The 18208-nt window shown below is 35.6% G+C and overlaps 2 long non-coding RNA genes across 20 annotated transcripts; both read left to right on the top strand.

Annotated features, from left to right (window-relative positions):
- Positions 1338 to 2879, top strand: LOC109832650. Of its 3 annotated transcripts, none has more exons than XR_002244832.1 (6): positions 1338 to 1523; positions 1653 to 1711; positions 2028 to 2277; positions 2369 to 2428; positions 2511 to 2576; positions 2697 to 2879. It is a non-coding gene; the product is annotated as an uncharacterized LOC109832650 (long non-coding RNA). The 3 variants fall into 3 exon arrangements; XR_002244833.1 differs by having other exon boundaries at positions 1479 to 1523; positions 1609 to 1711; XR_002244831.1 differs by lacking the exon at positions 1338 to 1523 and having other exon boundaries at positions 1547 to 1711.
- LOC109832649 lies at positions 3030 to 9445 on the top strand. Of its 17 annotated transcripts, none has more exons than XR_002244829.1 (10): positions 3030 to 3115; positions 3213 to 3278; positions 4237 to 4351; positions 5508 to 5584; positions 6830 to 6873; positions 8033 to 8235; positions 8384 to 8487; positions 8570 to 8635; positions 8727 to 8891; positions 9047 to 9445. It is a non-coding gene; the product is annotated as an uncharacterized LOC109832649 (long non-coding RNA). The 17 variants fall into 17 exon arrangements; XR_002244827.1 differs by having other exon boundaries at positions 3668 to 4351; XR_002244826.1 differs by having other exon boundaries at positions 3660 to 4351.

The raw sequence follows: 18208 nt of genomic DNA, 5'->3' as shown, positions 1-18208 counted from the left end.
TAATTTTATCAATGAAAAGTTGTTAGAAGTAACTAATAAAGGAAATATTAATAAAAAATTTATTTATTTCCTATTTAATATGCATTTCAACTAATTACGAGCTACTTTTAAGTATTAAGGATTGAAAAAATATTTTGGAAGTAAGGATGACACGTAGGCGCCATATAAGCGTTTAAGAAAGTATTGGAAGTAAGTTTTTCAAAGAACCAAACATACTTTTTTGCTTGGAAGTAGCAGAACTAACATCTACTTCTTTTACTTCAGCTACTTCATAATTATTTCGATGCAAACAAACATGCCCCAAGCTGCAAAAACACACCCTTTTGGTTGGCACGTTGGCACCATCATTACTGGTGATTTTCACCAAATCACATCATTTTGTTGTTTTTCTCTCTCGAAACCCAATTGTTTCTCTTTCCGTTGTGTTTCTTCCTTTTTGTGAGATGATGGCGATTGGATGGTTGAAGCAAAGTAGACTAAATTAGAGAAAGATTACAATTTTTAGTGTTGAAATTCACATTCGATAAAAAGCCAGGATTTTTTTTAACTAAATAATAATTCAAGAAGGTCCTCTATATATAATTTTATATGTTAATCTTTTTTTTAACGCATAGACATGTTCAATTTAAAACTATTTTACTTTAGCTTATTCCATCTCATAGAAAAAAAAGTTTATTGAAGAATTCTAGGACCAAATCATGGGAAAATATAGAGATCATAAAAAACAAGCATCGACTTATAAACGAGTATCAAATATTTAGAGTACAAAGGGGGAAAAAAAGCATATCTGATTAAAAAAAGAGCATCATTTTGGGTTTTAAGCTGGATTAATTTCTTTCAGCAAAATCAAAGTCCTTTTTTAACGAGTTTAGATGATGCTAAAGGCTAAAAACAAGTTTTTTCCAAATAAAACAAAATTGTTAAGATACATCTAACATTTGATGAGAGGACTTTTGATTGGAGGATTAATTTTGAAATAACCAAACAATTGGGGGACCTAATAGCAATTCTATAATTTGAGCGACTAATTTGGAGCTACTTATAAAAATTGGAATCTAATAGCAACTTTAAAGGGTCTAGTTTCATAATAGTGACGATTTAAAGGGAATGATATCTAACACTCTTATTAATTTTTTTTTTTGAAGTTCAACTGAACTTGTTTTTACTGAATTTCTGCATGATATAGCCATGTGCTAATTTGTTATTGAATTAAACGGGTCCTAAAACCCTTTGTCAAAAGATCCGACCCGAAAACAAACCGGGAACTCTAAATACGCTACGGGCTTTTAAATTAAGTCCCCGTAGATCCTACGCTACGCGCTCCCGTCCAAATAGAAGATATCTCATCTCAGCCGTCCATTTTCATTTATACCCTACGTCAGTTCTACGCTACGCGTATCTTCTCTGTATTATACAACTCCCTCTCGTCTCAGTTTGAAAGGAGGCAGAACGAGAAAAAGAAAAAGGGGGAAAAAAAGAAATTTTCACAGGAATAAAGAGCGAAGCCCCCAAAATATAATGAAGTAATTTCTTCCCTCACTTTCTATTTTCTTTATGGTTGTGGTTGGAATTTCTAGGCTTTAATCAATGGATCTGCCCTTTTTTCAGAATATCGTCTAATTTTCTGCGATTTTGGAGTTTCTATTTTCTAGGGTTTTGGAAGAAAGAACTGAGCGCAGCGGGGAATGTGAAACCTAGCAAGTCCTTTGAGGTATGATTTCTGCTGTCCGATACCTTTTTCTCTCTGGCTTTTTGGAGATGTTCTGAATTTTTGTTTGGTAAAATCATTCTGAATGGGGAATTTTTTTTTTTGTATTTTTTGTTAGATATATGTAATACACTGTACGAGCCTATCTGATGTTTTATTATTTCTTCCATTTTCTGCATAGAACAACGCGTGCAATGCATTGCATGCGCATGGTTTCCGTGTAGTATTTGCGTGCGACCAAACATAATTGCTCTAAAATAATTAGTGCAAACTCGGGGAAAAAAAAGATCATTTCCAACATTTTGTTTGGTATTTCTAGGGTCCTGTGCTCTACTTGGAAGGACGATGATTCCACAGCTTTTACTAGTGGATGTGATAAGATCGTGAAAATGTTGCACTTGACGTCTTGCGGCTGGCTCACGCAAGTTGCTGCAAATGATGCACCCATCGAAGAAGTTGCTTGGGTCGAACGCTCAGATTGCATATTTAAGGGGAGCTGGGATAGGCCATTGATGAGGCAAATGAAGATTGAATTAGCTGATTAGTTTTTCAAAAGCCGCATCGATTTAGTTATTATCCCATCTATGTTTCTTTTTGTTTGCATAAGTAACTTCTTTATTGTTACATTACCTAATGTTTTCTTTCTTATTCTTGATGCAGGTGCGACCAGGACGCATCTGATTTAGTCTCTGGCCTTAGTTAGGTTTTTTCTGCCAAGAGGTTTGTAATCTTTGATAATATATGTTCTTCTATATAGATATTGTTATAGCTCTTTTCTATATCTGCTTCGAATGATCTGCAGGTTAGTTGCTGGGAGGTTCGGTAAGGTAGCAGTCAGGCAAAGGCAGCCATATCCCACGACCAACCGGTATACATATACGTTTTGCAAATAGCAATTATTTTAAAAAAATTCATGCAACAACTAGAAACATTGTTTATCGTTAACATCTCATTTAGTGTATCTTACGTTTTGTTCTCTGCTTGGAAGTATGATGATTCCGCAGTGTTTCCTGGAGGATGTGGCTTGAGATTGTCAATGGCGGCTCTTGATTTCTGGTGGCCAACCTACGCAAATTGCTGTGCATGATGCACCTGTCATAGAAGTTTCTTGGATTGAACAGTTGAATTGCCTAGGTACAGGGAGCTGGGACAAGACAGATGACAACGATGAGGCGTGTGTTCAGATTGAAATACTTGATTAATTTTTCAAATACCGCATTGGTTGATTTATTATCTGACGTGTGCTTTTCAAAAACCGCATTGATAAAGTATCTTTTGTATTGTTGCTTTACCTAATGTTTTTGTTTTCAATTTTTGGTGCAGGTTCAACCTAGACCAGGTGATTTTGTCTCTAGCCTTAGTTTCAGTCCTAATGTAAATCATATGTTGGCCAGCTGGGATAATCAGGTCTGTTCCACGAAGAGGTTTGTAATCTTCGATAATATATGTTCTCTTATCTGGATATTGTTCTCTCTCTTTTATATCTGCTTTGAATGATCTGCAGGTTAGGTGCTGCGAGATTATGGAAGGTAGCAGTCAGACAAAGACAGTCATCTCTCAATAGTAACAGGTATGTGTATATATTGTTTATCAACTGGCTTAAAACCCGTATGCAAAATTGGAAAAACACGATTATTGCTAACATAGAATTTGCGATGCCTTGGGTTCTGTGTTCTACTCTGAAGGATGATAGTTTCACGATGTTTACTGGAGGACATGATAAAATTTATCCTTTATTGAATGTTGCTCGTAACGTCTGGTGGCCATCCTATGCATTCATCATTTATGATCCTAATACCTAAACAATCCCTCAGTCAACACAATAGAAGTCCCACTGTATGATTCAAATATGATAAAGTTCCATTTCATTTTAAGCTTCACTGGTTGGTTCTTCTTCCTCTCTTGAAACCGTTCATGAATTTGGATTCTTCTTGCCGTTTATCTGGGTGAGATCAATAGAGGGAAGGTCAGGCATACACCATCTGGACAATGCACTGCAAAGTTCACATTCAAATGTTACAGGGACGGGCTGAGATATATCTGTGAACTCGTTGATTTTCCATCCAGTAAGTATATTTTTCATACTATCTATACCTAGTTAGTTTGGTTTTAATTTTCATGGACTAAATGACTGTTATGGTAATGGGATATTCCATTGTTTCTGCTTGTGTCATTTTTGTTGGCACGTATTCATGCGGTTGCCTGATCTAATAGTTTATCCACCTATAGAAGGTTCTGTGTCATTTTAAAGTTTAATGGGTTATTTGCCGGTATTGTTGTTTTTGAGAAAACCTAAATGATTCGATCAAAGTCGCTTGTATTTAAGCCTCAACATCTTTCATATGAAGGTAGTCTGGCTATGTACTGATAGTTTGATTATGATTTGACCATTGTATTGCATATAGATATGATTGTGTTTTGTACATAATATTAAGCAGCTGGTTCAAGAATAATCTTCCATTTTTTAATTGTCATTGTTGACATTCCATATTGTGTAAATTAACATGGAAATGATGGGGCTTGGGCAGCTTGGACGTTTTATGGAGGATTCTGCATCCACTACTGAAGAAAAAGATGAGGCTGAACTGAGGTGACGGGAGGATTCTGCATCCACCGCTGAAGAAACAGATAAGGTGGACTGAGGTGAAACACATTTGACATTGTTAGGAAACTACTTGGCTGAAAAGCATTTACATGTTGTGAGCTAGCAGTGCATATCAATCTAAAGATTGGCTCCCCCTTACATGGACCCTCCAGTTCATGTGGAACAACGACCTACAATTTAATCATTGCTTTGTTGGAAACACAAAAATCTGAGTAGATAAACATTATTTAAGTTTTAACTCATGAGGTTAGAAACTTAGAACCTAGATGCTCTTGAAACTCTGTTTTGATCTCTTGTGGTTTCTGGGCTAACAGTTAAATCATTTGCTGCTCTGATACTAGGTGGATTCAAGTAGCTTTTAGATCTTTTTATTTGAATCTCAACACCATTATGTGAATCATCTACCCTAGGCCTTTTGATTCAAATTTAAATATCGCTCCTAACCCAGCTAACAAATGCCACAATGGAGAGCTACGACTAGAACAATGATGGTTGAATTATAAGATAGTTCAAATTACCACATTATTGTAACCCAGTGATTTTATGTTCCTTTTTAACTTTGGTAGCCTGCAATATTATTTATCTTTCTTTCATCTTATATGAATTGTTCATAATATATTTATTTGTTCATCCATCTTTGTATGGTTTCCGTATGTGCTTCCACAACATCTTTGAACATTTTAACATTGCCCTCTTTGCACATTCTAATGCATCATAAGGATAATTTCTCATAATTCATTGGCTCTAATTCTATTAAAATTGATCTAAATTAATCTTGAGGAATTGCCAAAACTGGAAAGTGTGGAACTTTGATCTCAACAATGAAACTTACTATTGGATTCTTGCAAACCACTTGTTAAATAAAACTCAAACTTTCATGTTCTGAGCATAGCTGAATTTAGATTGTTTGGTATGATAGTAAGAACTATCTTGAGCATCGATCATGGGTATTGTAAATACATTAATCTACTCCTATGTTTGATAGGTTGCACGTTTTGGCCTTGTGAAAAACCTTATCCTTTTGTTAAATTCTTTTATGTATTCATCAGTCGATAGTGTTGATTATACTAGTTCTTGGTCTATTTTACATGTCTTATGTTTTGGCATGTGCTAATTTTTTTGATATCTTTCAGTCTATATGGATGGGGATGTGTCTGCTATGTTTGGCATTTAATTGTTAGTGTTTTTTGGTAGGTAAATCATACTTTTGCATCCGCTTGCTCTTATGGCACATTCAATTTTTGGATAAGGACAATATTCAGAGACTGAAGGTATGCACACCTACATGCTCTCTTTCTTTTGTTCTTGTCTCCTCAACACACTATTTGGTTCACTTAAACAATCTTCAGCATCACACATGCTTAATTTCTGGTAGTGGACATGGAAAAAAAGCAAACATTGTATTTATTAATAATATTATATTATGTAACATATAAGAAAATTCATTACACTGAAATTGATATATAATAAGTTCAGGGTATGCATTTGAATTACCTTGAATTCACTCAGGATAATCATATCTTAAATTTACTTTCCGGAGAAGTTCTCTACCTGAGGGCGAACCTTGACATAGCATTATAGTTGCTGCCTTGTGACTTGGAGGTCACAAGTTTGAATCTCAGAAATAGCCTCTCCGCATACGAGGTAAGGCTGCGTACATTTGACCCTTCCCAGAGCCTACAATGGTGGGAGCCTCGTGCATTGCCCTTAGATAGTTTTCTACCTTTTTAAGATGCAGTTCGGGTTGAAGTTAATTGGTGTTCTCTAGTAATTACCAAAAGCTAGCATAATGTCATTTGTAATTAATCCACTGGATGAATGGGAACATGCTGTTGATTCTACTAATGAAGTTTCTTTTTTTTTCCATAAAAAAGCATCCTCTTCTAGAAATTTGGTTGGTTTTCTGTCCGACTCAAATAGAAACGGATGGAGTCGTTTCATGAGGCCATAGATCCTGTTGGATCACTGGAAATCATGGACCTGAAGGAGAAAAGTGCTTGTTGATCTGTGACATTGTTGTGATAACAAGGAGCTGGCATGTCGGGTTGAGAGAAGAATAGTGTTGCAAACACTGAAAAAACTATTAACAGATGTGCCATTGGAATGATATTATATACACAACTTTTAATTTGGAAATGCTTGAGAGACGCAATTTCAAAAGCTGAAACAATTAACTATATATACATGATCCATCGCGATATATGATGCAGGTAATTGAGTTTGTTGCCGGATGATGTTGACATAATTATTACAATGTTTATCCTTTCGACCATTTTGATGTATTGTACTGAATTTATTCTGGCTATATCATGAGGTCAGCTGTGATTTGAGTAAACGTGCTGAAAATCATAACCAAACATACATCTATCTTCACAGCCCACAGGTTAGTTCATTTGGAGCATTGAGTTTGAGCATCTCCAGTGAACAAAGATCAAGATTATACTTGTTATTGAAAATTGAAGGTTTATTTTTTCCAATTCTCATATTCCTGACGTATATTTTTGTCTTTGAAACAGGAGGATGAGGTCAAAGGAAAACCATGTCTTGCAATTTGTAGAAAGTGAGACTTTGAGATTTAAAAAATCGAAGAGACTGTATTTTGTTTCCATTTTCGCATAATTTGGTGTTTCTCCTTGTGGCCAATCATGAGAAGCCATGGTTCTTTCTTCCCGTTTGTTTTTATTAAGTTCTGGGGGATGAATGAATTTGTTTCTATCAGCGCTTCTTTGTTTTCTAATTCATTTTTTTGTGGTTAGGAATGTTGCACGTTATCAACTGATTTGGCTTTCATAAACCTCAGTCAAATTTTCATATTATCAGGCCCTTTAACTGTTGGCTTCCGTTGTTATTGGCAGAAATTAAGCACTGTTTCGGCAAAGAGTTTCCGGATCCCATTAAATATAATTAGAATTGTCTTAAATAAGACATTAAAGCGGTGATCTATTTATTTTTACATAATAATGCTTTGCATTATAAGTATTATCAGATTAGATTTGGATATTTGAGGGGATCTACTCAATATCTATAATACCCAATACAATCAAGTGGGTTGGTTAAGCTTTATTTTACATAATTTCCCTAACCCTAAATTGACTCACAAAAAGGTGGGCGGCAATATTACACCGGCAAAGGTGGTCCATAATGAAAGGGGAATTGGGGGTGGTGGTGGCAAGGGGTGAGAAGATTTGGGAGATGTCAAACATTTTAAATTTTTTTTCCAATTAATGATTAATTACAATGCTAAGACCCGGGAAGCAATCATTAACCTTTCTTCTAATTAATGATTTGCATTTTCCTTTTTTACTTCTAGTTAATTAAAAGTGTTTCTTGTCTTTTTAACTAGATTTTTTTTAGCTCAGAAGCAATTAATCTTGAAAGTATTACTTTCTCACTAGCTGCCTTGTTCTGTCATGGGTCCTATAATTGGATTTTTGTAATCAATTTCCTTCTCATTTGATTTTATTTTTGGTATTTCCATATTTTCCACTTAAATCTTTAGTATTTCAAATTAGTCGTTCTGAGTCACTGAAATTGCTATTAAGTCCCCAGTGTCTTATATCTTGCTACTGCTTTTAATTGGATGGATTATTTTAAAACAAATCATTAGAACTGAGGACCTAAAGCAATTTCAATTATTTTGAAGACTAATTTTGAAGCAATTCATATGAGTCGAGGATCTAATTACAATTTAATGATTTATCTCATTTGCTACTTCTAAGGTTCTGTGCTCTAGCTATACTTGGAAGGATGATGGTTCCGTTGTGTTTACTAGAGGATGTGATAAGATCATGAAAATGTGGCCCTTGACGTCTGGTGTCACTTCACGCAAGTCACCGCACATGATGCACCTGATGATAGAAGTTGCTTGGATTGACCTGTTGAATTGTCTAGTGATGGTGATCTGTCATAAGACATTGATGAGGTGAGTGCTGATTGAATTATTTAATTATTTTTTCAAAACCTGCATTGATTGAGTTATTATCTGATATATGTGTTTTTATGTGCTTATATAACTTGTATGCAATTACATTATTGCAGTTAACTAAATTTTTTTAAAATTTTTGATGCAGGTTCAATGTAGACCCAATGAGTCTGTCCCCAGCCTTAGTTTCAGTCCTAAGGCAATTTACTTTGTGGTCACTTAGTAGGATAATCAACTTTGTTCTACTAAGAGGTTTGCAATCTTTAATAAAATATGTTTTTCTATATGGATATTGTTATAGCTCTTTTTTATATCTGCTTTGAATGATATGCAGGTTAGGTGCTGGGAGATTATGGCAGGGAGCGTTCTGTCAAGGGCAGCTATGTCCCATTATCAACCGGTATGCATATATGTTTAGCAATTGTTTTAAACCCATCATGAAAAATTGGCCAAACATGGTTGTTATTAACATTTCATTTGCTATGTCTCAGGTTCTATGCTCTTCTCAGAAGGATGATGAGTCCACAGTTCTTACTGTAAGATGTGATAATATTGCCAAAATGTTGCCCTTAGTGTCTGGTGGCCAACCAATGCAAGATGTTGCACATTATGCACCTGTCAAAGAAGTTACTTGGACTGAACAGTTGAATTGCATAGTTATGGGGAGCAAATTGAACTAGTTGATTAGTTTTCAAAAACCACATTGATTTAGTTATTATATTATCTATGTGTTTCTTTTGCGCTTAAAGAACTTTACTGTTGTTAAATTATTGCAGTTAACTGATGTTTTCTTTTTCAATTTTTGATGCAGGTGCAACCTGGACCTATTGACTTTTATATCTTGAGTGATCTGCAGGTTAGGTGCTAAGAGATTATGGCAGGTAGAAGTCAGGCAAAGGCAGCCATATCCCAAGATGTATGCTTTATGCTTATATGTTAAGCAATTGTTTCAAAACATTTCATGCAACAATCGGAAAAAGAATCATTATTTGTCAACATTTCAGTTGGCGTGCTTTATGTTTTTTGCCCTACTTGGAAGGGTGATGGTTCCATAGTGTTTAGTAGAGGATATGGTAAAGATTGTCAAAATGTGACCCTTGACATCTGGTGGCCAATCTATGTGAGTTGCTGTGCATGATGCACCTGGCAACGAAGTTGCTTGGATTGCACAGTTGAATTGCCTAGTCACTGGGAGCTGGCATAAGACAATGAGGCAAGTCTGTATTTAGTTACTGTTGATTAATTTTCAAACCATATCTATTTAGTTATCATCTAATGTAGTTTTTGTGTTCATACATAAACCTCTTTAAATTGGTAGTGCTTTATAATTTCTTGGAACAGACTATAAAGTTCTGTTTAATAAAATATATAGTGGGTCACCTCTATGGGTGATCTTGGTTGGCTATTTTGATCTGCAAAAAATGGAACATATATTGGGCACAAGATGCTTTCAGAGCCTTCTAATTCATTCATCTAACGATCCTTTTTGTTCTATCTAAACAACTATTCATATTGGATATTATACAGTCTTCCATGTGAACCTTAAGAGCTTCGTTGGCAGCCACAACTTATAGCATAATGCGAACAGCTCCCAAGTATCTTTTTTGTGATGCTGATTGATCATAAAAGTTTTCTTTACTGTCTTAGTCTCACAAGATCTTCATATCTCAATGATTGATCTCTAATGCTTATTGTCTCTGCTTTGAATGATATGCAGGTAGATACTGGGAGATTATGGCAGGTAGTAGTCAGGCAAAGGCAGCGATATCTCCTGACCAATTGGTATGCCTTGTCCAGAACCTTACTGACAGCTATTCCATTAATAGTGTATATATCCTATGTTGAAGTTATTATAAATCTTCTGTTTCTGCTTTGAATGATCTGCAGGTTAGTTGCTGGGAGATTCTGCCAGTTAGCAGTCAGGCAAATGCAGCCACATCCCATCACCAACTGGTATGCCTATATCCTGCATTCTGTTTAAACTGTCATGCAATGACTGAAAAAACTTATTACTGACGTTCATTCGGTATGTCATAGGTTCTTTGCAGTACACGGAAGGATGATGGATCCACAGTGTTCACTGGAGGATGTGATAAGATTGTTAAAATGTGACCTGATTTCTGGTGGCTAACCTACACAAGTCACGGTGCATGATGCATCCGCCAAAGAAGTTGCTTGGATTGAGCAGTTGAGTTGCCTAAATGCGCAGAGCTTGGATAAGACTTTGAGGTAATTCACATATTCACTTGATTAATGTTCAATTTTTTTTTGAGTTTGTTATCTTACTGGATATCTGTGTATTGCGTGCATAAATAACTCTCTATATATGAGTAGTTCTTTTGTAATTGCTTGGAACAATCTGTACAAGTTTGTTTCCCTATCAGAGAATGTGGTGGATCACCTCCGTTGATGATCCCCATTGGATATTTTTATCTGCAAGCGATGAAACATATATTGGACAAAAACTTTATGTTTCCTGATGCCTTCTGACCAATTAATCTTTTGATCCATATTGTTCTATTTTTATAGTCTTCCCTGCGTACCCTAAGAGCTTTGTCAGTAGCCTCAACTTAAGACATGAGGTAGGAATATCTCAAATATCTTCTTTATAATGCTGCTCGATCATAAATTTGATTGTTGATGCCTTAATCTCACAACGGTTTCTGTTGTCTTAGTGCTTCATCCTCTATTGTTTAGCGTCCAGAAAATAATCTCTTTCAGAGGGATGGCAATAAAATTATTTTAGTGACCAGATGCTATTGTTAGGTTGCAGACTTCTCCAGAACTCTATTTATAACACTTTCCATTGTCTGTTTGATGACCATGGTGTAACTTAGGATTCATCTGAAGCTGAGAACTGAATATTGCTATAGTTAACACTTAGTTTTTCTTTGCAATTCCTCATTTTTTTTGGCGTCTCTGCTCTTCCTGGGAAATTTGCAGGTCCAAATATGGGAGAGAGGGAGACTTGTATCTCTCTTTATTATTTTGTTGAAAAGCTGTATGAAAAAAGAGTGTTGGATTTTTGGATCATTTAAAATAGAATCCCCCTTTGAAGCTTTCTTTTGTTCCACTGTGCATCTTCAGCCAAGAACTCCTTGATTGTAATTGAAATTTTCTAATTTCTCACATGTTGAAGTCAGACAAATAGCATCGCCCAATACCTTCGCTTACCCTAGGCCAAGTAATTGTAGTTGTGGTTCGCCTATAACAATAAATGAAAGACAATAACCAATACGCTTTTAAACCTAACAAATGAAAGACAATAACCAATACGCTTTTAAACCTAATTAAAGGAAAGGAAGGTTAAGCTATCACTTATTGATCAAGTGAACATTGATCTTTTATTTCATTTATGATACTAATAAGTTCCCCTTCATGAAATTAATAAATAAAGAAACTCGTGCTTCTTCCCAGAGTCTTGCAGAGAATGGGAGGCTGCACAAAATAGTTGTTTGTGGAAAAGGCACTTTCATGCAAATTCAAGCTCCTTCAAGGGGCTTGGGAAAAACCGGTATCAATATGTGTAATACTTGCATAATTTTGTTTGCAGGCTTATGTTAAATAGTTAGAATCTAATGGCATAATACTGGCCCAAATAGAGCAGGATCTTGAGTGGGCTGGACATCAGGTGCAAGAAGAAGATTGAGCAGGTATCTATAGCCACTTAGTTCATGCTTAAGCTGGCTGAGCACTACGTTGAATTTTAAGGTGTACATGTAGGTGGGCATAGTCTTGGTTTGTTAGGAGCTGGTAATTTGTGTAAGCTATTGAGGTACCGTAACACTCACACCCACACACACAAACATTTACACGAACGCACACGCATAATATATACACACACACTGACCCACCCACTGACCCACACACATACATATACATACATATATAAATATAATATATATATGCATATACACACGAACTAGTTGTTACCCGTGCGGTCCACGGGACTTAGTATTACAATATTGTTGCACATACATGTTGGTAATATTATGATTTAACAAATACCTATTCATACTCAGCACGAGCATATAGTCAGTTGACCTGGACTAGATATTGCAACTCATTTTGGGGCAATGTTTATATTTGTAAAAGGATGAAGATCAAAACTCCCAGGGCGTGCACTATGTCTGAGTGCACTTAAAGGTGCAGTTTGGCCACTAGATCATTTCTAGTTTGTGCTAATGTCACTATATAGTTTATTACTTATTCCTCTATACAACAAGTTAAACAAATTGCATAATCCGAGAGTGGAACTTGTGCAATTACATGAAGATACTAACTAATCATCATACTCGCTACTACTTTCTGAACACATGCAAAAAATTGTATATGTAAAAGTAAACAAGTGAGCTATGTTGCCTAGGTACGGGTACGGGTACGGATGCGGGTACGGGTACGGGACACGGTAAATTTGTAAAAAGTAGGGTACGGGGACACGGCTATATATATATAAAATAATTCACTTTAGATCAATATTCCATAAGTTAAAACTATATTCCTTGCATAGGAAATAGAATAGAAAGCTATTTTTACTTTAATTAAAAATTTAGAACTAATATTATTACCTAAATCTAAGTTGCATGAAAATTGGTACTGGTACGGGTACCACCGTACGAGTAGGGGACACGACAAAGATGTAAAATGTTGGGTACGGGTTCAAACTACATATATATATTGAATTAATAATGTACATGAGATAATTTTTTTCTGCTTCATGTGTCATTAGATTTAAAATTTCGATCACATTTTTTAGTTTATTTTATCATATTGATTATCGTGAATTGTAAACTACTCATTTTTTACTAGACATCTAAACAACCTGTTAACTATATAGTTTGGAACTTGGGTATGGACTGAAACGAACCCGACCCGTATCCCATTAGTTTCAAAAGACGGATGTGAAGTGTAAGCTCTACGTCCAGGAAGTCTTTGACAAGTGTTTTAAATTAACACATATATCGTATAATTGAGTACATGTTGTAATAAATGCATGCATATATTCAAGAAGTGTCCATGAAGTTTGGGTACGGGAAAGTGTCGGGTACGTGTCCGGTACGGGGACGGCTTCAACAATGAAGTACCCGGGTAACATAGATGAAAACAAAGTAAAATCAGAACTGTGCACATAAAGGAAGCTCCAATGATTATATTCGAGAGATGAATGACATGTGTCCTCCATATTTCCAGAAAATCTTAAAAAGATGAAATGTCTCAAATTTACATGACATCCTAACTACACCATCGTAATAAGGAAAAAATATTTTCTTCTTAAAAGTCCATCTAACGATGTAAGAACAAAATATTTGCATATATCTTTGATTACGCAGTTTAACGTGCTTGCTTGGACTCAAGGATATTCTAGAAAATCTGAGAAGAAAAGGGGTCACTTGCCATGTCAGAAAAACGGAAGGGATCAATGACAAGCTAAGTAGCATGGAAACGGGCACGGGTACTGGTACGGGTTCGGGTATAGGACACGACAAAACTGTAAAATGTAGGGTACGGGGACACGACTACATATATATATTGAATTAATACTGTACATAAGATAACTTTTTCCCCTTCATGTGTCATTAGAATTAAAATTCCGATCACATTTTTGAGTTTCTTTTATCATATTGATTATCGTGAATTGTAAACTACTCATTTTTTTACTAGACATCTAAACGACCCATTAACTATATAGTTTTAAACTTGGGTATGGACTGAAACGAATCCGACCCGTATCTCATTAGTTTCAAAAGACGGATGTGAAGTGTAAGCTAATCGTCCAGGAAGTCTTTGACAAGTGTTTTAAATTAACACATATCGTATAATTGAGTACATGTTGTAATAAATGCATGCATATATGCAAGAAGTGTCCATGAAGTTTGGGTACGGGAAAATGTCGGGTACGTGTCCGGTACGGGTACGGCTTCATTATAGAAGTACCCGGGTAACATAGCAAGTGAGTCTTTTGGGTTAACCAAGGTCACAAGCCGTATAAATATACATACACAAGAGGCATACTCGACCCATTTATTTTATGTGTTGACCCATTTGTAACCTGTACCTGTTTATCTTCCCTCCAAAAAAGACAAAAGAAGAAAAGAGAGAGAAAATGGCCTAAAAATACTTGGATGCTTCCTGTTACGGTTATTATCAGTGTGTCCTGCTATCTATTTTCTTTGTAAGATTTGTAAAGATGATAGATTGTCTAACAAATCTCAATGTGAAGGGTATAATTTCTTTTACTTTCAAAAGACGTGCTTGGGGTAGATGGTTTTTATTTTTACATTTTACACGACCATCACAGAGCTTATACGCACGGATGACATACACCACAGGAGTACAAGAATTCATTTGCTAAGTATACAAACAAAGGATGACAAATGACAAGTGTTAGTAGCAAGCAGTGATGGGAAGTAATGTTTATGAGTTATGTTGTGAAGTAATGTCTATAACTATAAGTAAGAGATACAAACAGAGAAATGTTCACTCCTTAAGGTATGATGGTTAGCACATTTTCGAGAATAGGTTGCTATGAGTTATGTTGTGAAGGAGGTGATGAGATTGGGAAGTAATGTTTATGAGTTGTGAAGTAATGTCTGTAAGTAAGAGATACAAACAGAGAAATATTCACTCCTTAAGGTATGATGGTTAGCACATTTTCGAGAATAGGTTGTTATGAGTTATGTTGTGAAGTAGGTGATGAGTTTGGTTGACTGTGATGTATGCTGACAAGTGGTAAGTAGATTGCTAATGAAGTAAATAAAATCTGGTTGATGAGAAAGATGCATTAGTCAGCTGTCCCCATGGCTTGTTCAGGTCAATCTACACCCTAATTTGGTGGGGATCATATCCAACAGTAGGCTGGTCAATTTGTAGAAAAAAAATTTAGTCAGCTAACATTCGGTTCAAAACTATTTCATGTTTTTAATTTACAAGCTTGGTGGTCAGGGGATCAACCATAAACAATGAAGGCTGGTTTTATGATCCTGCAGAGGCAACATCAAAAGTTAACTATAGCAACATGATATGGAATTTACATCTTTTTTATCATAGAACATAGATTTAAAGGAAGTTATGTAACTTCCATGGATTATAATTTGGTGTCTTTTTTTTTGAAAAATAATTACGGACCTTATTGCATTAGAACATAACATTAAAGAATTTATTCAAGCACAGTGTCACGCCTCGGTTCCAATTTTGATCATTTGGAGCGTGACTCGGCCGGCAATGCAACCATATGGTCACATTCACGCCTCTGGATTATCCTGTACACAAATAATTTTGCCAAAAGAACTACTACATAGAGCATGTAACTAAGAGAACACAGAAAATAGATAGATAAATAAATCTCTGAAAGGACAGAGTTCTACTATAAGTCCACAACTATCCAAGGTAGGAAATAGGAAACATACGTTGTAGTCTGGAGAACCACATGTGGTTACATGAAAAGTCTAAAACACATAACAGCCTAAATAACAGAAGTTGAGAGAGTGAAAGGACAGAAGGTGATCCCTGCTGTTGGGCCTGATCCTCAAAGTACTTCTGGTCCTGCTAAGAAAGAACGGTTTCCGAGTCGGGGGCATGCAAACCCCAGGGGAGTCAGAAAACTCCCAACAAGCATGTAAAATGAAAAAATTATGTGCGTGTAAGTGTAGGTGACAGGTATAAAGAAAAAAAATGGAACTCAATTAAAGATGATGAAGGAAATTGCTAATTGTGGATATCAAACAATGTCTACCGCAAAACACATATCTTATACCCTGTACTAAAAGGAGTTAAGATTTAGAAACCCACAACACGAGATGAGTACGTCGAGGGAATAATCCAAACAAGGAAACCATCGTATATACCATATATCTCAAATTGTAAATCGCTAAATATCAACTCCCAAAATCCTATAAACAAGCAATAAAAATACATCATCAACACCTCATCCAGGACATGTCGTGCATGGCAAATCTATCACAAAGCACATTATTCTTATTTTACATGTTATTTGAATTAGAGAAGAATATTTTCATGTATATAAATCGATTCCCCGTAAACCGTCCCGAGAACACGGCTTTAAGTCAAGTATTAGCCATTGGCCCTTATATATATAACTCAGGATATCAGGAATGCGCATGTGCCCATTTATATACATGTTATATTCTCCGTCTAATTCCCCTTTACAAACCCTATGTTTGTCAGTTTAATTTAAGTGATTGTGCATGAAATGTTGTGCACTAACCACAGAGTTACCATGGAACGACTTTTGTAAAACTATGAAAATAATCGTGACCCAGAACATGTCTAATCAAGATGGGTGCATCGTCTAGTCGATGCTACAATAATAATAGCCAAGGAAATATCTCATATCGGGATATCGATATCGAGAACATAGTCATGCTATGAAAGCACGCTTATAAATCATTTTTTTTAACAAGAGTCGTCTTCATGCACAGTCTCTCCTATTGGATGATAACTAGATGATCAAGGAACAATTTTCCATAAAGTCATGCATATCAAGCATAATAAGTTCATAACAAGTACAAATCAATAATACATATATCATATGGTCTATGTCACCAGGTCATGCTTCTGATCCATATCTTAATAGGATATCTATTCATGCACAACCCATCACGCTTCCGCTGCACCACTCTGATTGTAGAGATGATTGCAAGCTGAGAGTAAATAATGAGCTGAGTCATTCATGGAGCAAGTTTATGAATAGAAGATTTCATCATTTAGGATGTTCTCATTCTTTGGAGACTACGACATTTGTTCGTAATAATATGAGCATAAGTCTTGTTGATGTGTTAAATCCTGACAAGGTTATTGAAAAACAGTAGTGATCCACATTGGGAGTGTTGCTGGAAAAGCAGCTCAAGACTTTTGTTACAAAGGCTTCAAGTATGTGTTGACAAGAGTTGGGCTTGAATTGTGCTTGGTTGAGTTCAAGAATGATTACAAAAAATTTTGGGTTTGGTCTGAACTGGTTCAGTCGGACCTGGTCTGGTCCAGACTGGGTTCTGGTCTTGTCTGGTCCGATCCGGTCTGGAGTAAATTCTGATCTGGTCTAGATTGGGTTTGGGTCTGTAATTTGGGGTTTAGACCCAAACGGGTCCGGTCTAACTAGTGGGTCCGAACTGCGTCTAGATTGGTTTATCTTGAAAATTAAAGTATGACATTGTTGAGGCAATAATATCATGATATGTAGGACTTGGATTTGGAGAAGTAGTTCACGTCTTATCTAATTATTGTTGAGGCAATAATATCATGATATGTAGGACTTGGATTTGGAGAAGTAGTTCACGTCTTATCTAATTTGCTAACAACCAATGAGAAACATATGTAGGACTTGGATTTGGAGAAGTAGTTCACGTCTTATCTAATTTGCTAACAACCAATGAGAAACCAATTCTTATTAGAGCTTATTTAATTAAATTAAATCAAGTTGTCATCAATCTAGCTTATCTCCAAACAAAGTGTGTCTTAATGTTTCGGTATGATAACATTTCTAATTGTTGTCATTAATATATCTATACCTTGAAATAGCCTATATTAAATATACAAAAACACTTAATTGAAATAACTAAGGATACCTAATGGGAACCATAGTTAAGGAAGCACATAGTAGACACATTGCGTTGTGATATATAAACATAAGGTCTTAATAGATATAAGCAGTTAACCTAGGATAATAACCAACAAATCCTAGAAGGCATAATTTAGAGGGAAATAAATCATGTGATTTTCATAGGAAAAATATAACTTAAGCATACGATCATCAACGAGAATTTTAAAGTCATATATTAGTGAAATGTCAAAAAGTACAACAACTAGACCTAGTACCAAAAATCCTAAGAAAACACTAGCAGACAATATTATTTTCACCATTAAGAGAAAACATACAAAACTGTTGGCTACACTAATATTTCAAAATCAAGAATATGGAGAAAATTTTTGAAAGTAGGTTTAGAAAAAATACGCTTGC

Source organism: Asparagus officinalis, chromosome 3, assembly GCF_001876935.1.
Source record: "Asparagus officinalis chromosome 3, Aspof.V1, whole genome shotgun sequence".
Taxonomy (NCBI): Eukaryota; Viridiplantae; Streptophyta; class Magnoliopsida; order Asparagales; family Asparagaceae; genus Asparagus; species Asparagus officinalis.
This window is presented reverse-complemented; position numbering and strand designations above follow the sequence as displayed.